The following is a 7827-nucleotide window of genomic DNA, read 5'->3' on the forward strand; positions in this document are numbered from 1 at the left end:
GGAAATCATTTCATAGTCTCATTCTTAGGAAATTTTCCTGATATTCAATCTGAATTTTACTTTGCTCATTTTTATCCCAATGGTTTTAGATTTTGGAGCGCAATAAATACACTCTACTCCCTCCTAGGTGTTTACAACTTTTAAATAGTGAGAGAATGTTGACATTGACAAGTTGGTCCTAATCATCCATCTCCCTTTTTTTCTATTTTTCCTGTTAAAAAAGAAGTTCAGTAGCTCAGCCATTTTATAATCATTATTGTTGTCCTCTCCCTCTTCATCTATTGTTCCCAAGCTTTTATTCTCTATCTGTACAAAAAGGCAGCATGGGACAATAGGTAAAGTACTTCCTGAGTGTGAGGAGACCAGAATTCTAGTCCTGATTTTGCCACTGACCTGCTGTGTAACTTTGGGCAAGTCACTTCATCTCTGTTTCCCTTCTCACCATTACTCTGTCTTGCCTATTTAGATTGTTAGCTTTTCAGTTCAGGAATAGTCTCTTACTGTGTGGTTGTACCATCCCAGAACAACAGGGGCCTGATGTTGGTTGAGGCCCCTAGGTGCTGTGAAAATAATAAAGGTATGTTTGTTAACACTTTTTTTTTTTTTTGGTCCTTTAGCAAGCAGAATACTTTCTACTTCTCTATATTTATACACTTGACATTTTAAGGGTCTGATCTTCCTCATATTTTTTGCTGACACTGAAGTGAATGGGTGCAGGCATTTATCTAACAGAAAGTATAATCGGGCACTAATCAACTATATTTTCTTGTTGTCATTCTGCCACCTAAACTTCCCTTCCCATACATACAATTCCTCAATTTTGAGTACTTTTTTTATCATTGTGCAGATCCCTCTTGCTGCAACACTGGCTATTTCTTGTTCCTTACAGTTTCCTTTTACAGTAGAATTGTAGAGGGTTGCACATCCATTTCAGTATGAACGCTGTTAGGATGCTGCAGTCTGGCTCCAATCTCATACATTTTATTACTTCCTCCCAGTGAACCATGTTCACTGTTTCTCAATTTCCCCTTATTTCTTTTCTTGAAATCTAATACCTTGCACCCTTAATGGGGAGGGGAGGACAAAGAAACCCGAACTGATCAGACCAGATTTGGAAAACAACCATGGAACTAACTAGTAAATTCAGTCTGCCTCTACAAAAACACCGGAGGAATATTTCCATAATAAGACATTTTTCAGATGTCGGGGAGGTCTGTATTTATAAAAGTAGTCAGGTCTAGTAAAAATCTCTTCATGTGTATCACTCACACCAACCATGTTGTTAGAGGCATTGTTACAGACAAGCACCCTATTTCTGCTCTCTCTTTCCATGACCATCCGAGAATGATCTCCCCCACTCCAACCACCACACACAAGACATGTCTGGCTGTTAGATGGCCAGCTATCAGTTGTAAGCTGGACACTTGTGTGCCAGCTATTCATAGTTCTTTCTGCTGCTGCATCTCCCTGCTGATCCATCTCCAGAACACATAATATGCAAGTTGCTTCATTTGGAAGACTGATCTGGGGGAATAGGAGAAGAAGGATTAATAATAGATGGGTGGGGAGAGAGAGAGAGATTCCACAGCATAGAGTTAGGAAGCATTTTGCCTTTTCACTACTTTCCTGTTATCTTTCCCGCCTCCCGCCCCCATATTTCTGTAGGGCTTGGGGTTTTGTTTTGTTTTCTCTTTCCTGCTATGGGAGTAGTTTGGATTTTGATGAGAACATACTTGGTACAATCATTTGTCATGGAATGTCCTTCAATGCTTTATCTCAGTTTCTAATAAAAACCAAAGAATTTGCTCCAAGCTAAAATTTGGCATATTAATTCTCAGTATGAGGAGTCAAAATTGTACCCTTTTTTTTAATGGTCATTTTACAGTTAAAATAGTGTGTATATCTATCTTATAAGTGTTAGTAATATTTTCAAATATTCAGATGATCTATTTCCTTCTATTCAGAAGAGAGACTGGGGAAGTGATGCAAAAAGAAAAACATTTCCCAAGAGACAGGAAAAACTTAATGTAAAATTAAGTCAGTTGATCTCAATGCCTGGATCAACAAATCGATTCATCAAGATGGTCACCTCCAAAACCTGGTCTTCCTCAAACACTGCTCTCTTTCTGATCTATTCACCACTGAGCTCCTCTTCTCTGCCCACCACCTAGACTCTCTCATCTTCCCCATCTGCCTGCTCTCTCTCACCTGGCCACCTGGTCCTTCCATGACTTCCAGTCCATCAGTATCCATGACTTCTTTTCTTCTCTCAGTTGTCTCTCTTCAGTTGACAAGACTGTTGATTCTTCCTATCTTTGGCTCTTTTGCCCTTCCCTCCCACCACAAGATCCACTCTACCAGACCTTAGTTCATCCCCAACATTTGCTCCTATATTCATGCAGCTGAGAATCTCTGGCAGAAGTTCCATAACCAGTAGTGGAGCCAGGATTTTCAACCGGGGGAGGTGATGGCCAAGGGGATATAGAACACCTGCAGCAGCAACCTCTGTCCTGGCATTGAAACCCTATTCCTGCACTAGTGCAGAGGCCCCATGGAGAGGGGGGCATAGAGTGTGAGTCCATCCCACACTCATGCTGCAGCAGTGGCTCCTGTCCAATTCCCCATTCTGGGTGTTGTGACCTGCTGCATGCGGCACAGCACCACTCAGGTTGGGCGCAGTTATCCCTCCGCCATGACAGAGGGCTGGTAAGGCCAAATTTCAGTGAGCGCTATTGAGACATGGTGCACAAGGTCACAGCACTGTAACCCCGTGCATGATGTCACATGGCATTGTGCAGGGCCCAATCCCACAGGACAGGAGCTGCTGCTTCGTGAGTGTGGGATGGGCTTGCTCTCCAGACAATGTGAAAAAGTGCCACACATATATCTAAAGGCTGCCAGATATGTGTGGGGTGAGGGGGGATAGTCAGCCTCCCTTGTTAGCTTCATCAATGTCCACGACCATGCTGACTTCCTCCACTACAAATTCACTCTCTCTTCCTTCAGTTCTGCTATTTATCAAACTAAATAGCTCTGCTGCCCCACTCTGATTCATTCCCTCACACACAATCTCAGCTGGTTATTAGCCACCTCAGACTCCCTTCTCAAACCTTCACTATCACCTACCCCCCTTCCCTCTCTGAATAGAATCTTGCTAATTTCTTGAAAGAGAAAATTGACAAGATCCAAAGTGACTTCCTCTGTCCCCTATTACTACCTCCTTCTTCTCTTTCTCCCACGTTGCTGATGCAGACATTTCTCATCTGCTTTCCTCCTATAACCCCTCCAATTGCCTCACTGACCACCTCCTGAGTCCCATTCCAGTGCCCTTTCCACTATACCAAACTGCCTTTCTGAAACAATTACAAAAATTAAAGAGTGAAAAGACACACTAGCCCTATATTTTGGGATACTTAAATAGAATGGACAAAGTACTAATATACAGTATTCTAGGACTGATACAATATTGACAAGGGGATAAGCTAGGTAAGGGAAGGGGCCAAATTTTCAACCGAGGGGAAAAATATCTTTGCACTAGAAATGCAGTCACACCCAAATTTGGTCATGCAAACCAAGTGTTAGTACAACCAAAATACCATGTGCAAATAACACTGCCCAAGTTCCTTCAAAGACATGTGACTCTGCTCACATGCATCAACTGTGTAAGTGATCCTCTGAGCCAAACTGAAGTGTGAACTCTAAACATTTTAAAAAACAGAAATAACAATTTTTTCCAAGTTCATCTTAGTTGGTTTTCTCCATCTGTAATTTTCATAATTCTGAATTTTCTGAGTGTTCATTTTTCAACTTTTAGAAAGAGTGTTTATATCAATCTTCCATTTTGCCTTGTGAATCTTGCCTGTCTATCTAGGTACTTACATGCCCGCCCCCATCACCATAATATCTGAAGAGAAATTGGGGTGAGGAGGTATGTTACAACACTTAGTTATATAGTGACTCAAGTCAGATCTGTATACATCTTGGGATGGACACTGTCATAAACATACAGCTCAGGGTAGCGTAAAATCCCTCCTTTACCTGTAAGGGGTTAAGAAGCTCAAATAACCTGGTTGGCACCTGACCAAAAGGACCAATAAGGAATGAAGATACTTTCAAATCGGGTGGTGGGGAGAGGTTTTGTTTGTGCTCTGTTTGTTGTTCTCTCTCTGGACAAAGAAAGAGACCAAGCAGGTAACCCAGCACCTACTGAAATGATACATCTAAAATTACAGAAATTGTAAGTAATAGCAAGGAAATGCATTAGATTATCTTTTGTTTTAGCATGTGAATTTTCCCTATGCTAAGAGGGAAGTTTATTCCTGTTTTTGTAACTTTGAAGTTGAGCCTAGAGGGGAATCCTCTATGTTTTAAATCTTTTTATTACCCTGTAAAATTATTTTACAGAGGTGCTTCTTTTACTTTTTTCTTCATAATAAAGTTCTTCTTTTAAGAACCTGATTGGTTTTTAGTGTCCTAAAAACCCAAGGGTCTGGTCTGTGCTCACTTTGTTAACCTATTGGTTGGTATATTATTCTCAAGCCTCCCCAGGAAAGGGGGTGAAGGCGCTTGGGGGGATATTTTGGGGAAATAGGAACTCCAAGTGGTCCTTTTCCTGAATCTTTGTCTAAATCACTTGGTGGTGGCAGCAATACCGTCCAAGGACAAGGAAAGGATTTGTGCCTTGGGGACGTTTTTAACCTCAGCTGGTAGAAATAAGCTTAGGGGGTCTTTCATGTGGGTCCCCATATCTGTACCCCAGAGTTCAGAGTGGGAAGGGAACCCTGACAGACACAGTAAGTGACTCAGTGGATTTCAGTTGCTGTGGTGGAACAGGGGGAATGAGGTGATCTGTCAGATAGATGGATTTCAAACCATTTAAGGAATGTGCTGATCTTTCAGAGTCAACAGCTTGAGCTGCTCCAAGAGGCAAAGACTAGGTACCAAGAGCACAGGAAAAGCAATAGCCTTGACGTCATAAGGGTACATCTACACTGCACACACTTTACAGCAGTGTGTACAGTATATGCACTACATGCCCCCCTAGCACAGGTATAAATACCAGTGCAGATGGCTAGGCACTGGGTAGATGTGTAAAGACACATCTGAATCCTGTGGGTATGTACCCTATATGGCTCGCTACATGCCCAAGCAGTGACTCCCCCATCTAGTCTTCTATTTTATTTACTCTGTCCGGCTGCCTCCCTGCTGCTGGAGCCTTTCATCACTGCCTCCATTTCACAGACCCATGCAGCTACACACCATAGTCTGAACACTGCAGTGTGTAGCTACAAATATCCTACATGCCACCACCACTGGTATGCAGTGTAGATATGCTCTAAGACCATCCACTATCTGAGGTCAGAAAAACACCTCTAAAAGCCCTTGTTTGTTCCTCAGTTGTAAGGAGCACTGCATCCATGGAGGCTTGAATTATATGATTTACTATACTATATCTTTTATAGGGCTGTTTTGAAAATGGAATTAGCTTGTAGAAAAATTTCAACTTTTCAAAATTCTGTCTGTTCAGAATATTGAGATATCAGAAAAAATCCTGAAACCGAACATTCTGAAATGTTTTGAATTGGAAATATTGAAGCATAAAGATATTTTAAATCAACATGAAACAATTTGACATTTTGAAATGAATAAGAAATCTTTTCATTTACATTCTCCCTGTAGGTAAACTGAAAAAAATCATGGCATATTTCAATTTTGACTAAACCATATTTTCCAAGAGCAAACTTGTTTGTGAAAAATTTCAACTACCTGTAAAGTTTTACCTTGTAAATTCTTATTCAATACTTGACAATATAGCTAGAGAAGACTCATAGGTCAGAATATGTGAACATGTGTATGGTCACTGTTAATGCTTTCTCACATGCTGGCTGGCAAGAGGTTCCTATAGAGATGAGTGTGACACCATCCTTTCTCCCTCCAAATATTTTACTGGCTAACAGTCCTAATCTCTACTAGTCTAGGAAATGAGGTTCTTTGCATTTTACATTGATACAGAATCTCAGTTCCCCCCATGTCATATCACCTGGCCATTAGAAGCCCGGATTTAATTACCACATGCTTACTCTGTTTCTAAAAAGACTAATCTAACTACATGAACAACATAATTAGTGATCCAAAATCAGTGCTAACACTATGTGAGCTTCATTAATTGCAGAAGCTTCCACTCTGCACTTCAAGAAGGCTCTTTCTGTAATGCACTTGTCTCCTAAATGCCAACTGAAGTTGGCTATTAACCTTTCTGACCGTGCTAGAGGTTGCTTTGTTGTTGATTTTATTTGTTTGGACAACTGTTCCATCAAATGCTTGCAACTGGATAATAGTTTACTCCTTGGAGTCTTCTAGTTCTGCAGATTTAGTTGCTTCTGTTTTGTCTACTGCCTGGTTGTACCACAAAACAAGGAAATTGAAGCAAAGCAGGTAGAAAAGGCAATATAAACAAATATTTTAAAGTCCCCCTTACTTTGATAAATATTAGGCCAGATCCTCTGCTGTGGATCTCACCTGGAGTCTTTATATTAAATTCTTCTTTCACTGTTGGCACCCACAGATAGGATCAGAGATTGGTATGAGTACACATTTTTTGCATATGGCTTTATTCTGGCTGAGTCACGTGAGGGTTCAGGTCTTTCCAGGAGCTATATGCAATACACAGAGAACCTAAAATATAAGAAAACTTTGTACTTCTCATCTTTGTAGCTGTCACTATTCTGTTCGCTTTTGCTCTGAGCCACCACTTCAGAGGATTCATTCCAAGTGGATGAGGGATATCCAAAGAAAAGAGAGTATTTATTCAGATTACTCAAGGATTTAATTAGGAAGTGCTGCTTGATATACAGTTCATGGTGAGATATCTGATATCTCAGTGACAGGAATCGTGTTAACTCTCCTTACTCTGTACAAAATTTTTCAGGCTAGAAGGAGGCAGGATAACATGAGGAATTAGGTGTGTAGGAGAAGAATCCAAAGTGGTTAACTTTCTCATAAAGTACAATAAATACAAACAGTCCAGTGACATGAGGAGGGAATCAAACAGATGGCATGGGGCCAAATATTGCCTGGCTTTTACATGGGTGTGCAGTGGAGGGATGGTAGCAGGATCCATCCCAAGTTTCACAGCCTGCATAAAGATGAGGCAGAATACCAGGCCTAGTACTCATGGGAGCACAGTGGCTGCTCTATCTCCATCTCCCTCCCATGCCCCTAAGAGCAATTGGTGGCCTCATGAGGAGAGACTAAACTGCAAACCATGAAAAGCTCCAGAAAGCTTCCTGAGGCAGAATGTCTCCTGTTGTTTCCCTTTGGAGGAGTGCATCTCCACTCTGCACTTTGTGGTGGGCTGTGCCTAGAGGCACTGTGGAGAATGTGGGAGATAGCTGAACTATTCTTTATGAATATTAGTCATGCCTCAGTTTACCTGCTTGATATTGTTCTGTCTGCCTATGTGGAATTAAATCAACATGGGATGTTAGGAAGCACAAGCAGGAAACCAACAATGGCCAAAGATAAGACATCTGTGGGTAAACAAAATCAAAGGAGTTAATAGAACAACAACGAGACCATTAATTAGGAAGATGCTATTTCCAGACAGCAGGCAAAGTTACACAGGTTGTTTGCCAAGGCTGAGGGTCTAAGATCATATAACGCACCAAAGAGTTTTAAAAGTCTCCCTCTAGAAAAGAAGGTGGGTTCAGTTGTCAGGAGCTGTTTGTAGGATGGATCTGAGGCAGCGAGCCTTGCCCAAGATTTGAGGGAAATAATCAACTTTGGATAAGACCCAGACATGTAGGCCTTCTGTTGATTTAACCCTTT

The sequence above is a fragment of the Terrapene carolina genome, unplaced genomic scaffold (assembly GCF_002925995.2).
Source record: "Terrapene carolina triunguis isolate 2854851 unplaced genomic scaffold, T_m_triunguis-2.0 Scaffold23, whole genome shotgun sequence".
In the NCBI taxonomy this organism is placed as follows: Eukaryota; Metazoa; Chordata; order Testudines; family Emydidae; genus Terrapene; species Terrapene triunguis.